Source organism: Mustelus asterias, chromosome 9, assembly GCF_964213995.1.
Source record: "Mustelus asterias chromosome 9, sMusAst1.hap1.1, whole genome shotgun sequence".
Taxonomy (NCBI): domain Eukaryota; kingdom Metazoa; phylum Chordata; class Chondrichthyes; order Carcharhiniformes; family Triakidae; genus Mustelus; species Mustelus asterias.
The window spans coordinates 5,944,990-5,963,392 of NC_135809.1; the positions used below are offsets into that span (position 1 = coordinate 5,944,990).

Genomic DNA, 18,403 nt, shown 5'->3' on the forward strand with positions numbered 1-18,403 from the left:
CCGAAGAAAACTTATAGCAGTCAGCATTTAAAAAAATATAGGATGTTTTAAATACTAGAAAATGACATTTTAAATTTATACCCCAAGTCTATTTTATTTCTATTGTGGGTGTGCCATTTCAATATTATTTACTAATCTGTAGTAAAGTTTACTGTCTTGGGAAAGATTAAAGACATTTGAATCAATCTAAAAACAAACATACTATCTGAAAACAAACATGTTAACAGTCCTCGGGCTGAAACATTAACTCTGTTCAAAATCTAGTATCTAATTAAATGTTTTCTGTTCATTAAGTTAAGTGTTCTATTAAAAAAAATTAGATGTCTTTTAAAAATAAAATAATGTGCCACCTCTTTATGTCCCAACTGTATCTAATTTGCACAACAGTAATTCCACTAATTAGAGTAGGCGGACAGAGGTTTATAAAGAGTAGTAATTTGTTTTAACTGATTTGAAATGAGAAAAGCTGGATTAGCTGTGCAGTGCTATACATTTGATTTTGTGGTGCAGAATGCAGTAGTTTGATTTTTGAATCAACAGTGCTGCTATCAACCAATGGAATGCCTAACCTTTGGACTGATGCTTTGGTGCTAACTGGAGTTTGAATCAGTCAAGGTTTCACAAGAATGCCAGCTGCTTTTCCTTCCTGTGACTCAGCTCTGTTTGGGTAGGGCAGGAGTGCAATTAGATTATTTTTGTCTTCAAGCGCTTTTAATTATTTCTACCTTGCCGGAGGGCCTTGTGCAGATGGGTTTCTGGATTTATCTACATGTGGAGGGCTCTCTTTCTTGCCTGAATGTTTCGTAAATCACAGCACCGGTAATCTTTTCCCTAATGGCTAAGGAAGGGGGGGGGGCAATCTGTTACGTTAAATTGACCATGATACTGAAACAATTAGTATAGATCAGTGAAAGAAAACTAGAAAATCTATTGAAGTGAGGGAGGCTGGTGACTATGAAATGGGTCCAAATTGTAGTTTGTGGTCATGATTTACTTTCACTGTGGTAGGAAAGGCAGTTTCCATGCCCTAGTGTATGAGAATTGGTAACTTTCTTTGATGTCTGTTTATTATACTATTCTTTTGTTGTCCAGCCAACTGGGGAAGTCGGTTGAACAGAAACAAGATCTGACCTGGTTCGTGTGTCAATGTGGATTTGGTCATTCCAGTGCATTAGAGGTTTAGAGCCTGGTATGTTTTCGTAAATCTGGTATATCCTGCTCTTTCCTGTACCTTATTTCAGAATCTGTAAATTTCGGGTTGGGTCTATTGTCAAAGTTGGAAAGAAGTTATTTCTGTAGTAATGAAAGCAGGTGGTTTGTACTGAATTGGGGACGTGAGCTGCCAGTCAGCCAGCATGTTGAAAGGGAAAATGCTGGAAAATCTCAGCAGGTCTGGCAGCATCTATAAGGAGAGAAAAGAGCTGACGTTTCGGGTCCAGGTGATCCAGCATTTTCTGTCTTGGTTTCAGATTCCAGCATCCGCAGTAATTTGCTTTTATAGTATGTTGAAAGGGCTTGGTATTACCACTCTAGAAGAAATAGTTGCCAGTACTGAACCAGGGAACTGAGGATGAATAAATTTATCTGAAATTCTGTGTTTTGAGTTTCCTGATGCAGTTTGTTTGAAGTTTCTGGCTTCCATTGATTTGACGCAACTTTTGTTAGAGTTTGAGTTATTACCTTGGTTTTTCTGATATGCTTACAAAATTTCTCATGGTGCGAACATGGAGAATGTTTGATTTTTTTCGCACACTGATGTTTGCTGATGACAGTTGCTCATGTGGAACTTATTGTGAAAGTTACTTCAGTGCGCTTGCATACTTGTTGCCTCAACATCCTTTCTATCAGATGTGAGTTTACACAATGATTGTTACATTATAGCACAAAAGAAAGCATAGTGGAGAACATGCCCCTATCTACATCAATGGGGATGAAGTAGAATGGTCAAGAGCTTTAAGTTTTTAGGTGTCCAGATCACCAACAACCTGTCCTAGTCCCTCCATGTGGATGCTACAGTTAAGAAAGCCCACCAACGCCTTTACTTTCTCAGGAGACTAAGGAAATTTGGCTACAACTCTCACCAACTTCTACAGATGCACCATAGAAAGCATTCTTTCCGGTTGTATCACAACTTGGCATGGCTCCTGCTCTGTCCAAGACCGTAAGAAATTACGAAGGGTGGTGAACAAAGCCAGTCCGTCACTCAAACCAGCCCCCCATCCATTGACACTGTCTACACTTCCCGCTGCCTCGGAAAAGCAGCCAGCATAATTAAGGACCCCACACACTCTGGACATACTGTCTTCCACCTTCTTCCCTTGGGCAAAAGATACAAAAGTCTGAGGTCACGTACCAACCGACTCGAGGGCAGCTTCTTCCCAGCTACCATCAGACTTTTGAATGGACCTACCTCGCATTAAGTTCGTCTTTCTCTACACCCTAACTGTGACTGTAATCCTACATTCTGCACTCTCTCCTTTCCTTCCCTATGTATGGTATGTTTTGTCTGTTTAGCATGCAAGAAACAAAACTTTTCACTGTATATTAATACATGTGACAACAATAAATCAAATTCAATCAAATCAAAATTAGGCTTATTCCTTTCCCCCTCTTGTGTTCATCTGGCTTTCGCCTTCAATGTATCTATGTTATTTGCCTCAATTGTTCCTTTTAATAACACGATCCATACTTCTGTCAGTAAAGAAGTTTCTACTGAATTTGCTATTTATGGTCTCAATATTGGTCCACCCCCACAAATCCCAGAATTGTTACAGAATGGAAGGAGGCCATGCAGCTTATTGTGCCTATGCCAGCTCTCCGAGTGAGCAGTTCACCTAGTGCCGTTCTCCCCCCACCCCCACCTCCTCTCCTGCATAGTTTTCCTTTTTCGATAATTGCATTGAAAAAGGAATTAGACCTCGATTGAACTTGCCTCCTCCACACTCTCATGCAGTGCATTCAAGACATTAACTATTCGCTGGATGGAATAAGTTTTTTTTCTTCTGTTGCTTTTGCTTCTTTTGCAAATTACTTTAAATCTGTGCCCTCTTGTTCTTTATCCTTTCACATGTGAAACAAGTTCTTCCTGCCACGCTATCTAAATCCCTCATGATTTTGAACGCCTCTATCACATCTCCACCCAGCCTTCCCAAATGTTTGCTCATAACTGAAATTCCTTATCCCTGGAACCATTCTCTTGAATCTTTGCAGCTCTCTCTCTCTCTTTCTGTCCAATGCCTTCACATCTTTCCTAAAATGTAACACCCAAAACTAGACTCACTACTCCAGCTGAGGCCAAACTAATGTCTTATACAAATTCCAAAATATCCTCCTTGCTCTTGAACTCTGTGCCCCTGCTAATAAAGCCTAGGGTACACTGTGGTTTATTAACGACCCTAACAACCTTTCCTGCCACCCTTACCCTTAATGACTTATGCACATATGCACCCTGTGCCCTTGGCTCCTGCCCCCCCCCCCCCCGCCCCTAACTCTATGTAGTGTTGTACCCTTTATTTTATGTTATGCCTTGTGTTCTCCTTCCAAAATGAATTGCTTTGTATTTTTCTGCATTGAATGTTATCTGCCACTTGTCTGCATATGCCATCAACTTGCCCAGGTTCTTTTGAATTCTACACTATCCTCCTCAGAGTTCACGGTGCTTCTAAGTTATGTATCATCTGCAAATTTTGAAACTGTATCCTGTACACCAGGATCTATGTCAATATATATTGGGAAAAGCAAGGATTTCATTCCTGACCATTGGAGAACAAATGGAACCATTTTTCTCAATGAATCAAAACCTTTCCTAACTTTAAAGACCTCAATCAGGTCACCCATCAACCTTCCAATTTCTAAGGAAAAGAAATACAGCCTGTTCAATCATTCCTGTTAGCTGTAACCTCATTTTTTGTATCATCCTTGTGATATTATTTTGCATTGTTGCCAATGGCTCGATATAATATGCCTCATAAGATGGAGATCAGAACTGTAACAGAACTCCCAATTGTTGTCTAACCAAGATTTACAGAATACTGCACTGAAAAAGACCACTTGACCTGTTGTTCCTCTGACTCTCCAAAGGAGTACATCAGCTGGTGCCGCTCCCCTGTCTTTTCGAGCCCTGCACATCATTTATTTTCAGATAATAATCAAGACATTCAAAAGGGATTGGGATTGAAAGAAAAACAAAAAATGCTGGATAAACTCAGCAGGTCTGGCAGCATCTGTGGAGAGAGAAACAGTTAACGTTTTGAGTCCATGTGACCCTCCTGTCTTCTCCACACACTCGGGCAGTACATTCCAGATCCTAATCATTCGTTGAGTGGTTCATGTCACCATGCCTCTTTTGCCAATTACCTTAAATCTGTGTCTCCTGGTTCTTGATCCCTCCCCCTCAATGTTTGTTGTTTTTTAAATGTGCTTTTAACTGTAATGCTATTTTATGATTAGTATATCTGTACCTCAGGATCCCTTTGGCCTTCTACCCCATTTAGGTTCTCTTTATGAATACAGTATGTAGCTTTCATATTCCTTTCACCAAAATGCACCACTTTACGCTGGTAACATTGAAATTCATCTGCCAATTAAACACCGCTGGCTTATTGCGTTCTGGCACGTTCTTCCTTGGTGAAAGGGACATCATGTTTAACCAATTTATTGGAGTTCTTTGAAGCTGTAACATGCACTGCCAATGAAGAGGAGCCTGTAGACATTCTGTACTTGGATTTCCAGAAGGCATTAAAGGTGCCACGTCAGAGGTCATTGCAGAAAGTAAAAATTCATTGTGTACAGGGGAGGGGGGGGGGGGAAACAGGTCCCGCAGGGATTCATGCTGAGGTCTCAACTTTTTTGAATTTATATCCATGACCTGGATGAGGGGGAGTGAAGGCATGGTAGCTAGATTTTCAGATGACCTAGATAGGTTGAATGAGTGGGATAAGATCTGTCAGGTGAAGTATAATGTGTTAAATGTGAAGTTGCTCATTTTGGCAGGAAAAATAAGAGTTTTACTTAAATGGAGAATGGCTTCAGAATTCTGAGGAGCAGAGGGATCTAGTGCATGAGTTGATCTTCCTCTGCACCCTAGCTATGACTGTAACACATTCTGCATTCTCTCCTTTCCTTCTCTATGAATGGTATGCTTTGTCTGTATAGCGCGCAAGGAACAATATTTTTCACTGTATACTATTACATTCGTCAATAATAAATCAAACAGTATGCAGGTAAGGCAAATGATTATTAAAGCTAATGGAATATTATCCTTTTATTACGAGAGGAATTGAACATTAAAGTAAGGATGTTATGATTCAGTTACAAGGCTTGATGAGACCACACCTGGAATACTGTGTGCAGTTTTGATCTCCTTATCTAAGGAAGGATGTAAATTGGAGGCGGTTCAGAGGAGGTTTACGAGATTGATGCCTTAAATGCGCAGGTTATTTTATGAGGAAAGGCCAGAGAGATTGGGCTTAGTCTCACTGAAGTTTAGAAAAGTTGAGAGGTGACTTGATTGAAGTAAATAAGATCCTAAAAGAACAGTCTTGATAAGGTGGACGCGGAAAGGATGTTTCCTCTTGGGTGACCCCAGAACTGGAGGACATGGTTTTAAAATGAGGGGACAGAGATGAAGAGAGATTTTTTGAGGTTTGTGCAACTTGCCTCAGAAGGCGGTGGAGGTGAGGTCACTTAATATTTTCAAGGTGGTGGGCAAGCGAATCAAAGGTTATCAGGGGTAGATGGGAATGCAGAAATGAAGAGACCCAGCCTTGATCTTCGTGAATGGTGGAGCAGGCTTGAGGGGCTGAATGGCCTATTTCTGTTGCTATTTCATATGTTTGTAATTATTAACTCGCCCCCACCGCTACCATCAAATTTGGCATCATAATTAAATTTTAGAAATTGTACTTTTGGCTCCAGAATCCAAATCATGACTGTAAATGGTGAACAGCAGGGGTCTCAGCACCACTTCACACATTTTCCAAGTGTAACTAACTACATTTAACCCCCTTTCTGCTTTGTAGCTTGCTGCCAATTTTTTACTTGTTTGTTTCTGCACCATTTGCAATGAGTCTACTTATATGGTACCTTTTCCTTTTGGAAATCCACACCATGTTTGCACAGAGTCAACATGTAAGGTACCTTGTTGGAAATCCACAAGTTACATTTGTACAAGTTACATTTACTACTGTATCCCTGTCTACAGAAATTATCTATTTTCTGTTACGTTTTACAAAGAATTCAATAAAGTTGGTCAGGCATGACCACCCCTTTTCAGCTCCATAATCCATCACATTTTTCCCTTTCTTTGCCTCATACGGACTCGAAACATTAACTCTATTTTCTCTCTCCTCAGATGTTTCCAGCTCTGCTGAGTTTTTCTAGATTTTCTGTTGTCTCTTATTTCGTTTTCTTATGAGTTTTTCTTGATTGTTATTTTAAATATTTCTTATTGAATGTTTGCTATTCCCTTGAAGAGTTCTCACACTTCTCTTGTGTGCTCTGGTTCGTTACGAGGTCCAACACTGATTTTGGTTGCTTCTCATTTTAATTCACCACATTGCTCTCACTCTCTCCAGAAGAGAAAACGCTGGAAAATTTCAGCGGGTCTGGCAGCATCTGGAAGGAGAGAAAAGAGCTGACGTTTCGAGTCCAGATGACCCTTTGTCAAAACTCTCTTTTGGTTTCCAGCATCCGCAGTAATTTGCTTTAAAGCTCTCACTCAACCTGTCCTTAGCCTGCTACATGTTCCAGTGAAATTCCAAAAAAGCTTGAGGAAGAACAGCACCTCATCTTTCATTCAGGTAGTTCACAGCCTCCTGGACTCCACATTTGGTTCACCAATTTCAGACCATGCCCCCCTCCCCACACAGATTTTCTTCTGTCAGGTGCTGGTCTGAATCTTGTTTTTCATGTTTTTATTTTCAGACAGAGCTGTTTATTATTCTGTCATTTGCACTCATTCTGGACAACTGCTTTGTTTACTTGCTACAGCCATGATCACTCCCTTTGCCTTGTGTTCCATGACAAATCTCCCCTTTAATCTCCCCTTTCTACAATGCTATTCCAGACCTTCCCTTTTGTTCCTGCTTCCCTTCCCTGTTCAGTGGTGTAAACCCATCATGTTTCTATCTTCAGTTCCGAAGCAGAGACCTATCAACTCAACGTTAACTCTGACAGCACCTGCGGAGAGAGAACAAAGCTAACATTTCATTCTTAATGAAGAGTCATTCAGAGTTGAAGTATGAGCTCTGTTTTCTCACCACAGAGGCTGTCAGACCCGCTGAGATTTTCCAGCGTTTTCTGTTTTTGTTTCTGATTCCAGCATCCATAGTAATTTGCTTCTTTCAATGTTAACTGTTTCTCTCTCTGCACAGATGCAGCCAGACCTGCTGGGTATTTCCGGCATCTGATGTTTTCATTTCTGATTCTTCCTTTTCGGGCATCTTGTATACTGTTTGCTCATGCAACGGGCAGCACGGTAGCACAGTGGTTAGCACTGCTGCTTCACAGTTCCAGGGACCTGGGTTCAATTCCTGGCTTGGGTCACTGTCTGTGTGGAGTTTGCACGTTCTCCTCGTGTCTGTGTGAGTTTCCTCCAGGTGCTCTGGTTTCCTCCCACAGTCCAAAGATGTGCGGGTTAGGTTGATTGGCTATGCTAAAAATTGCCCCTGAGATGTGTAGGTTAGAGGGATTAGCAGGGATATGGGGCTGGGGCCTGTGTGGGATTGTGGTCGGTGCAGACTCGATGGGCCAAATGGCCTCTTTCTGCACTGTAGGGTTTCTAAAAAAAAAATCGAGGTACACTTGTAAAAAGCAATATGACTCACTTGTGGGTGCAGTGGAACAAACATGACCTGAAATACAATGGTTCTAATTATTCAAGAGTAAATTAAGTATTTGTTTGTGATTAATGCAGTTTAGAAGTATTTTTCCAGCTTTGTTTTATTGCTACGGTATTTCTTAGTGGTTTAGCTTGTATTGTGAATTAATTCACTGTTGGGAAAACAGTTACTTGGTGTACAACATAATTTTTCAGCTAATTGAAGCTTATGTAACCAGCGTTTCTAGACTTGTTGCTAATCTACTGTGATGCAATAATCAGGAAGTGGCTTCCTAATTGAATGACTCCCAAATATCGAAGGTGCATTTGAGAGAATTAAAGGTAAACTGCGAATGTTTAAAATCTGAAATAAAACAAAATGCTGGGAAAGCTCAGCAGATCTGACAGCATCTGTGGAGAGGGAAACAGAGTTAACATTTCGAGTCCATACGACTTCAGCTCTGAGGAAGAGTCATACGGACTCAGTGTTAACAATGTTTTCCCTCCACAGATATTGCCAGAACTCGGTTTTCATTAAAGAACAAGAATGGTGGTATACTTTGTCAACAAGAAACTCCCCGTTAATATCGAACTGTAATGCAAAATTTACAGATTACCGTTATCGTAAACCTTTATTTTTGATTTGATTTATTATTGTCGCATGTATTAACATGCAGTGAAAAATATTGTTTCTTGCGTGCTATATAGACAAAAGCATACTGTTCATAGAGAAGGAAATGAGAAAGTGCAGAATGTAGTGTTACAGTCATAGCTGGGATTCCAATTAAAACTGTAGTACAATTTGGGAATATTGTGAGTATTTGTCAGCTGAGATATCAAAAACTATATCAATGTTGTTGTCTTTACAGTGTTTATAATATTGGAGAACTGGATGTGGTCAGTACAATTTGAATGGGCTGGGAATATTTAAGTCTTGATCTTTGCCCTGATCACATTGGTGTAGAGGTAGGTTTTCCTTGGCTCATGTTTGCCCGAGATTGTCTAAAGCCTCCCCTTTTTCTGCAGCTGAGAGAGCCTTGCATTACGGTGATGCTCAATTGAAAAGCTATTTCAGTGCTGGTGCTGTTTTTGGAAGCTGGCATCTGCTGCTAAATCTTTCACAATCTGATCCAGTTTGCCCAGAGTCTGTGATTCTTCCTCCTGTGACAAAGAAGCTCAATTTACTTGTGTAAACACGGAACATATTAATCTGCTAAAATAGAAATTGAAACGCACCAAGTTAGCACTTCTTTAAAAAAAATCAGTTTCACCATCTCCACCTTTATGTGGATGAATCAAGTTAATTGCAGTGGTGTATTGGAAAGAATGACTAAATCAACTTTTTATCGACAAGTTTTGATTTGTCTTGCGCAGAGAATTCCTGCTTTTAGAATGAGTCTTGGACCAACACCGTAGCAGTTCCCTTCAAGCCTGCTGCAGCTCGCTGTGAGACTGGTGTCAGAAGCTGGAGCCATTAACACTGATCTTACACTGCATAAGAGGAGGTTAACTGTTTTTGCTTTGATAATTGCTCATTTGTTTGTGCATATTCTGCATCAATTATCCAAGAAAACCCACCAGCTGGCACAACACATGCAACAAGATCTGCACAATATCCAGGCTTGGGCTGACAAGTGGCAGTAACATCCGCGCCACACAAATGCCAGGCAATGACCATCACCAATAAGAGACACTCTAACCACCGCCCCTTGACATTCAATGGTGTAACCATCACTGAATCCCCCACTGTCAACATCCTTGGCATTACTATTGACCAGAAACTCAACTGGACTCATCTCATAAACACTGGCTACAAGAGCAGGTCAGAGGCTAGGAATACTGCGGCAAGTAATTCATCTCCTGACTCCCCAGAGCCTATCTACCATTTACAAGGCACAAGTTAGGGGTGTGATAGAATACACTCCACTTGCCTGAATGGGTGCAGCTCCAACATCTCCCAAGAAGCTTGACACCATCCAGGACAAAGCAGCCCGCTTGATTGGCACCACATCTACAAACATTCAATCCCTCCACCACCGACGTTCAGTAGCAGCAGTGTGTACTATCTACAGGATGTATTGCAGCAATTCACCAAAGATCCTTAGACAGCACCTTCCAAACCCACAACCACTCCCATCTAGAAGGACAAGGGCAGCAGATAAATGGGAACACCACCACCAAGTTCCTCTCCAAGCCACTCACCATCCTGACTTGGAAATATATCGCCGTTCCTTCGCAGTTGTGTCAAAATCCTGGAATTTCCTCCCTAACGGCATTGTGGGTCAACCCACAGAACATGGACTGCACCAATTCAATAAGGAAGCTCACCACCACCTTCTCAAGGGCAACTATGGAATGGGCAATAAATGCTGGCCAGCCAGCGATGCCCATGTCCCACAAATGATTTTTTTTAAAAGCTACATCTAGGCGAATTTGGGTTTCTTGGCATGACGCATGGGAAGCTATGCAGTCTACCTTCTGTAGGTAATAGACCAATTATTGATATATTACAAGATTACTTAGTGGCAATGTCATTGGACCCGTAATCCAGAGAGCCAGACTAATGCTCTGGGTCAAATCCCACCACAACATCTGGTGGAATTTAAATTCAATCAATAAATCTGGAATAGAAAGCTAGATTTGAACATGACAACTATCGCTGATTGTTGTAAAAACCCATCTGGTTCACAAATGTCCTCTAAGGGAAGGAAATCTGGAGTCCTTATCTGGTCTGGACTAAATTTGATTTTATTTGATTTATTATTGTCACGTGTATTATTATACAGTGAAAAGTATTGTTTCTTGCTCGCTATACAGACAGAGCATTCTGTAAATAGAGAAGGAAAGGAGAGTGTGCAGAATGTAGTGTTACAGTCATAGCTAGGGTGTAGAGAAAGATCAACTTAATGTGAGGTAGGTCCATTCAAAAGTCTTATGGCAGCAGGGAAGAAGCTGTTCTTGAGTCGGTTGGTACGTGACCTCAGACTTTTGTATCTTTTTCCCGACGGAAGAAGGTGGAAGAGAGAATGTCCGGGGTGCGTGGGGTCCTTAATTATGCTGGCTGCTTTGTCGAGGCAGCAGGAAGTGTAGACAGAGTCAATGGATGGGAGGCTGGTTTGCGTGATGGATTGGACTACATTCACGACCTTTTGTATTTCCTTGTGGTTATGTGACTCTAGGTCCACAGCAATGTGGTTGAGTCTTAACAGCCCCCTGAAAAGCGACTCAGTCCGAGGACAATTGGGGATGGGCAACAAATGCTGGCCTTGCCAGTGACACCCAGGTCCCATGAAAGAATAAAGAAAAAACACATCCCAGCTGCTTGAGCAAGGCCACATAGAGTCACAGAGGTTTACAGAATGGAAACAGGCCCTTCGGCCCAGCTTGTCCATGCCGTCCTTTTTTTTTTAAAACCCCTACGCTAGTCCCAATTGCCCACATTTGGAGCATATCCCTCTATACCCATTGTACCCATGTTACTGTCTAAATGCTTTTTAAATGACAAAATTGTACCCGCCTCTACTACTACCTCTGGCAGCTTGTTCCAGACACTCACCACCCTGTGTGTGAAACAATTGCCCCTCTGGACACTTTTGAATCTCCCCTCTCACCTTAAACCTATGCCCTCTAGTTTTAGACTCCCCTACCTTTGGGAAAAGATATTGACTATCTAGCTGATCTATGCCCCTCATTATTTTATAGACCTCTATAAGATCACCCTTCAGCCTCCTATGCTCCAGAGAAAAAAGTCCCAGTCTATCCAGCCTCTCCTTATAACTCAAACCATCAAGTCCCGGTAGCATCCTAGTAAATCTTTTCTGCACTCTTTCTAGTTTAATAATATCCTTTCTATAATAAGGTGACCAGAACTGTACATAGCATTCCAAGTGTGGCCATACCAATGTCTTGTACAACTTCAACAAGACGTCCCAACTCCTGTATTTAATGTTCTGACCAATGAAACCAAGCATGCCGAATGCCTTCTTCGCCACTCTGTCCACCTGTGACTCCACTTTCAAGGAGCTATGAACATGTACCCCTAGATCTCTTTGTTCTGTAGCTCTTCTCAACGCCCTACCATTAACTGAGTAAGTCCTGCCCTGGTTCAATCTACCAAAATGCATCACCTCGTATTTATCTAAATTAAACTCCATCTGCCATTCGTCAGCCCACTGGCCCAATTGATCAAGATCCCGTTGCAATCCAAGATGACTTTTTTCACTGTCCACTATGCCACCAATCTTGGTGTCATCTGCAAACTTACTAACCATGCCTCCTATATTCTCAACCAAATCATTAATATAAATGACAAATAACAGAGAACACAGCACCGATCCCTGTGGCACACCGCTAGTCATGATGTGGAGACAGTAAGAAGTTTAACAACACCAGGTTAACCTCCAGTTTGAAAAATAACCCTCCACAACCACCCTCTGGCTTCTGTCATCAAGCCAATTTTGTATCCATTTAGCTACCTCACCCTGGATCCTATGAGATTTAACTTTATGCAACAACCTACTGTGCAGTACCTTGTCAAAGGTCTTGCTAAAGTCCACGTAGACAACATCAACTGCACTGCCCTCATCTACCTTCTTGGTTACCCCTTCAAAAAACTCAATCAAATTTGTGAGACATGATTTTCCACTCACAAAGCCATGCTGACTGTCCCTAATCAGTCCTTGCATCTCTAAATGCCTGTAGATCCTGTCTCTCAAAATACCTTCCAACAACTTACCCACCACAGATGTGAGGCTCACTGGCCTGTAGTTCCCAGGCTTTTCCCTGCAGGCCTTTTTTCCAAAGGCACAACATTTGCCACCCTCCAATTTCAGGCACCTCACCCGTGACTATCGATGATTCAAATATTTCGGCTCGGGGACCCGCAATTTCCTCCCTAGCCTCCCACAGTGTCCTGGGATACACTTCATCGGGTCCTGGGGAATTTATCAACCTTGATGTGCTTTAAGACTTCCAGCACCTCCCTCTCTAGAACATGTATACTCCTCAAGACATCCCTGTTTATTTCCCCCAAGTTCCCTAACATCCATGCTTTTCTGAACAGTAAACACTGATGAGAAATATTCATTTAGGATCTCACCCATCTCTTGGGGATACATAGAAAATATCCAGTTGGAAGGCAAATGTGCATAGTTGATGGATATATTGGAGAGAAATGGGGGAAGAGTTCATTTTCAAAGTTGCTTTTATTCTAACTGGGAAAACTAATGCATGAATATTACATGAAAATGGAAATTAATCTTGTTCGCGGTTTTAATTTGAATGTGCCTTCCGTTTTGCCTCAGAGATTATGTTTGAAAAGCAAGTAGATAAATTATTAGTAATGGACTGAAGCAAGGCATTGCTCAAGTGTACCTTGATGGTTCTTTGAAGGAGTACAGTAGATAGTGAGCTGCGTTGCCTGTGAATTGAGTGGGATAGCTTCCAAGAGTGCTGATTTTGTATGCTGAGTGCTCAGTTTGATTTTTGACTGCCTGTCTTCAGCTTTCTACCTGCAGCCTATGTTTCTTGTCCAGCTATGAATCTCTCTTGTTCTTCTCGCATCTTCAAAGTAGTGATGCACAGACCTCAACTTTCCACAAGCTGATACGGAAGTTAGACAATGATTTTATGGTTACCAGTTGGTTCGTGGCGCTTATTCACTTGTTGTAAGTAAGTGAGGAATGGAGATGTTTATAAAACAAAATAAAAGCAAATTACTGCAGATGCTGGAATCTGAAACCAAAAGAGAAAATGCTGGAAAATCTCAGCAGGTCAAAGCTTTGACAAAGGGTCATCTGGACTCGAAACGTCAGCTCTTTTCTCTCCTCACAGATGCTGCCAGACCCGCTGAGATTTTCCAGCGTTTTCTCTCTTGGTTTATAAAATAAAAGCTTCTTTGCTGTTTGCCAGAATGAGACGTGATTTGAAGAGAAATATTAAAAAGAAACAAATGCACTTTAGGTCTGATGTAGCAAGAAATAATACCATCTAATTTGATCTGGAAAGGCATTCTCATTGGGGAGGTTATTTCTGCAACTTGAAAGAGCAATTAATTTATAATTGTTGGTTTTGGATTTGTTTCAGGAGCTGTACCCAGTGTTGATCAGGTCCAGCCAAACATGTGTCAGGATTATTTTTTGATTCGTGCACATGGGATTTGAACACTCACTCTGCTGGAAGTGGGAGGAGGGTTATAGGGTGAAAGATTCTTTGGCATTGCCCCCAAAGTTGCAGTACTTGATGTCCCTGTGTCCTCTTGTGGATGGATCCCTGTCTTTGCTCATATTTCTGTTGTATTGCTTTCTCTTTTTGTTAAGTTGTTCTTGTGGGTGGGGAGTGGTGAATGTGATATGTTGCATGTTTTCTTTATTACACAATTTCACCACCAAACACCTTCCTGATTGCTGTGTATGACATTGTTTCCTTGATTTCATGCCCTTGTTTTCTTCCAACTGCTTATTGTCTTCCTTGGTTTCTCTGTCCTTTTGATTTAATTTATTGTCACATGTATTAGTATGCAGTGAAAAGTATTGTTTCTTGTGCGCTATACAGACAAAGCATACCATTCATAGAGAAGGAAAGGAGAGAGTGCAGAATGTAGTGTTACAGTCATAGCTAGGGTGTAGAGAAAGAGCAACTTAATGCGAGGTAGGTCCATTCAAAAGTCTGACAGCAGCAGGGAAGAAGCTGTTCTTGAGTCGGTTGGTATGTGTCCTCAGATTTTTGTACCTTTTTCCTGACACGAGAAGGTGGAAGAGAGAATGTCCGGGGTGCGTGGGGTTCTTAATTATGCTGGCTGCTTTTCCGAGGCAGAGGGAAGTGGAGACAGAGTCAATGGATGGGAGGCTGGTTTGTGTGATGGACTGGGCTTTGTTCATGATCCTTTGTAGTTCCTTGCGGTTTTGGATAGAGCAGGAGCCACTATTCTTCCTGAAGTCAATGACTATCTCCTTCGTTTTGTTGACATTGAGGGAGAGATTATTGTCATCACAGCAGTTCACCAGATTCTCTACCTAATTCCTGTACTCTGTCTCGTTATTGTTTGAGATCTGACCCACTACGGTGGTGTCATCAGCAAATTTGAAAATCGAGTTGGAGGGTCTGAAGCAGCTGAGTGAAAATATTATAAGAAAATGTTTGTTTTTGCAACTTAATGAAAGGCTGGAGAGAGAGAGTTAATGTTTTGAGTCTAATATGACTGGAACATTTCAGTTAAAAATGCGAAATTTGGCAATTCCTATTGTGATTTGTTATTCCAAGTTATAATCTTCTTGCCTCTTCCCATCCAATGTTCTTCTTTTCATTTTTGTTAAGGATACAGTCCTATTCCTGTGAATTTAGACATTCTTTTCATTTAGTAATTTGGATTGAACAATTTATATTAAACTGTTGAAGTGTTTTTCTGCACTATTCCTGAATTAACAGATTGTGACTTGGGTGTCGAAGCAGATGTGGATGAATATATTTCACAGTTACCAATCTCTGTGACTGAAACACTTTTTTTTCTTTCTATTCTTGTATCTAGGTGTATATATAGAAATTTCAAGTCCTGTGTGTGCAGTTGTGATCAGTGTGCAGGCATTTCATATGTTCTGTGAACCTGTTGTAGTGAAGGCTGGTTTGGTTTCTTGCAGACAAGTACAAGGTAAAGGATGCTAATTTCATGTCATGGACCCAGCAAGGGAATAACTGGATGGAATGGGTTACTCAATTAGGGAAATAGAGGGTGCCGCCGCCGACTGTTACCATAAATATGGGAGGATGTATAGCGTAACCCGTGCCAGGGACGGTGACATTCTGAAGCAGCTGGGAAGAGAATAAGTGGAATTAATGGTTGTAGTCCACGCTGGGACCAGTGACATAAAGTAAGAATGTAGAGAAGGTTCTGCTAAGTTACAAAATGGAGTGGTAATCTCCAGATTGCTACTGGAGCCATGTGCTAAATGCCTTGAAGAGAAGTGGATCAGGAAAGGGAAGGTGTTGTTGAAAGGTTGCTGCGTGCAAAAGGAGCTTTGTTTCATGGGACACTGGCATATCGGGTGGCACGGTGGTTAGCACTGCTGCCTCACAGCACCAGGGACCCGGGTTCAATTCCTGGCTTGGGTAACTGTCTGTGTGGAGCCTGCACGTTCTCCCCGTGTCTGCATGGGTTTCCTCCGGGGCTCCAGTTTCCTCCCACAGTCCGAAAGACGTGCTGGTTAGGTGCATTGGCCATGCTAAATTCTCCCTCAATGTACCCGAACAGGCGCCGGAGTGTGGCGACTAGGGGATTTTCACAGTAACTTCATTGCAGTGTTAATGTAAGTCTACTTGTGACAGAAATAAATAAACGGTACTGTGATGGGAAGGAACTCTACTGTTAGGGCTGGCTAGACCTGAACTGGGCAGGAAGTAGTGTCCTAATGGAAAAGATAAATTGGACAGTCAAAGGGACCTTGAACCAGTAGAGAGGGTGAAGGGGAGGGATTCTGTCTGGAATTCATAACTAAAACAGGCAAAGAGAATAAGAGTGAAGGTCATAGTGCAAGAAGAGATAAAAATAATGTAAATACTATATGAACAGAAGGAAGTAATAAAATACACATTAATAGTGATGAAAAATAAACATTTAAAGTTTATTTATTAGTCACAAGTAGGCTTACATTCACATAGTAATGAAGTTACTGTGAAACACTAAGCACTACACTAACGCAATACATAGCATCAGCAAACAAAGGTATGATGGGTTAAAAGTGAGAGAGATGCTGCATACTATCAGGGCAAGGTGGGAACAGCAAATAAGAATTGTGTGTCGAATTACATGTTCTATTCTTCATGCTACATGAGTTAGATCCTTTAAACTGAATTTCTGAGGTAGTGATTGCAGAAAGCTGTCTACAAGTTGGGCATAATTTCAGGCTAAAAATTGGGAAAGGAGGTGAAGCGGTATTTTTTAAAAAATATTTCAGAAAAGGTGAACAGGTAGTGGAACAGTATGGGTGGAACTCAGACAGTGGTGAAAGATGTATACAGACCTTGACTGTAATTTAGTCGGGGGATGTACTTTTCAAGGATAAGGATGTTGGCAAGGCCAACATTTGCCCATTCCTAATTGTCCTCGAGAAGATGCGGTGAGCAGCACCTTCAACTGCTCTGTCTGTTTAGTGCAAGTACATCTAGAGCACTCTTTAGAAGGGAGTTCCAGGACTTTGATCCAGCAGCAGTGAAATGAACAGCCAATGTTGTTCTAAGTCTGTTTTTGTGGTTTGGAAGGGAACTTCCAAGTGGTAATGTTCCCATGCACCTGCTGTCCTTTGTCCTTCCAGATGGTAGAGGTCATGGGTCTGGAAAGTGATGTCAAAGGGGTCTGGAAAGTGATGTCAAAGGAGCCTGGGTGAGTTGCTGCAATGTATCTTGCATTTAGTGCACACTGTTGCTACTACATCTCGATGGTGGAATGAGTGATCATTTAAGTTGGTGGATGGATGCCCATCAGCCGGCCATTTTGTCCTGGATGGTGTTGAGCTTCTTGTGTGTTGGAGCTGCACTCATCCAGGCAGGTGGAGAGTATTCCATGATACTTCTGACTTGTGTCCTGTAGATAGTAGGCAGAATGTGGGGAGTCAGGGGATGAGTTAATCTCCTCAATTCCCAGTCCCTGCCTGGCACTTGTAGCCACAGTGTTTATATGGCTCATCCAGCTCAGTTTCTGGTTAATGGTAACTCCCAGCATGTTGGTTGTGGTGGAATTTGCGATGGTAATAATACCGTTGAATGTCAAGGGGCAATGGTTAGAATCTCTGAAGATGGTCTTGGCCTGACACTTGTGTGGCACAAATGTTACTTGCCACTTTTCAGCCCAAGTTTGAATATTGTGCAGGCCTTGCTTCATATGTTACTACCAGTTGCAAATGGTGCTGAACATTGTGCAATCATTGAACATCCTCATTTCTGACCTTATGATGAAGGGAAAGCCATTTAAACAACTGCAGATTGTTGATACTACCCTGAGGAGCTTCTGCAGTGATGTCCTGGGACTGAGCTGATTGACCTCCAGGAACCACAACCATCTTCCTTTGTGCTGGGTATGACTTCAATCAGTGGTGTGTTTTCCTCTGAGTCCCATTGCCAAGGCTTCTTGAGTCAAATACTACCGTGATGCCAAGAGCAGCCACTCTTGCCTCATTTGTGAGTTCACCTTTTTTGTGTCCATGTTTCGAACCAAGATCAGGAGCTAAATGGACCTGAGGAACCCAACTGAGCAACATTGAGTAGGTTATTTATGTGTAATTGCAGATGGGGCGGTAATTGGCCAGATTGGATTTGTCCCTTTTTTGTGTACAGAACATACCTGGGCAATTTTCCACATTGCTGGGTAGATGCCAGTGTTGTAGCTGTACTGGAACAGCTTGGCTTAGAACACGGCGGCTCTGGTGCACAAGTCTTTAGTACAGTGGCTGAACAGCTGCCAAGTCCCAATGCCTTGCAGAATCCAATGCTTTCAGTTGCTTTTTGATATCACGTAGAATGAATAGAATTAGCTGAAGCTCAGTAACTGTGATGATGTGACGCTCAGGAGGAAGCTAAGATGGATCGTTCACTTGT

General features: G+C 41.8%; 1 protein-coding gene across 16 annotated transcripts in view; it reads left to right on the forward strand.

Moving 5' to 3' along the window:
* The window catches only part of ppfibp1b (PPFIA binding protein 1b), a 164,435-nt gene that overhangs the window by 28,923 nt on the left and 117,109 nt on the right, over nucleotides 1-18,403 (forward strand). The window contains exon 1 of one of the 16 annotated variants that reach the window (XM_078219572.1): nucleotides 13,462-13,485. The exons of the other annotated variants lie outside the window; for them this stretch is intronic. The gene's annotated coding sequence lies outside the window, so the exon portion shown is untranslated. Of the gene's footprint in view, nucleotides 1-13,461; nucleotides 13,486-18,403 lie in introns of those variants that run through there. 16 annotated transcript variants of the gene reach the window in all.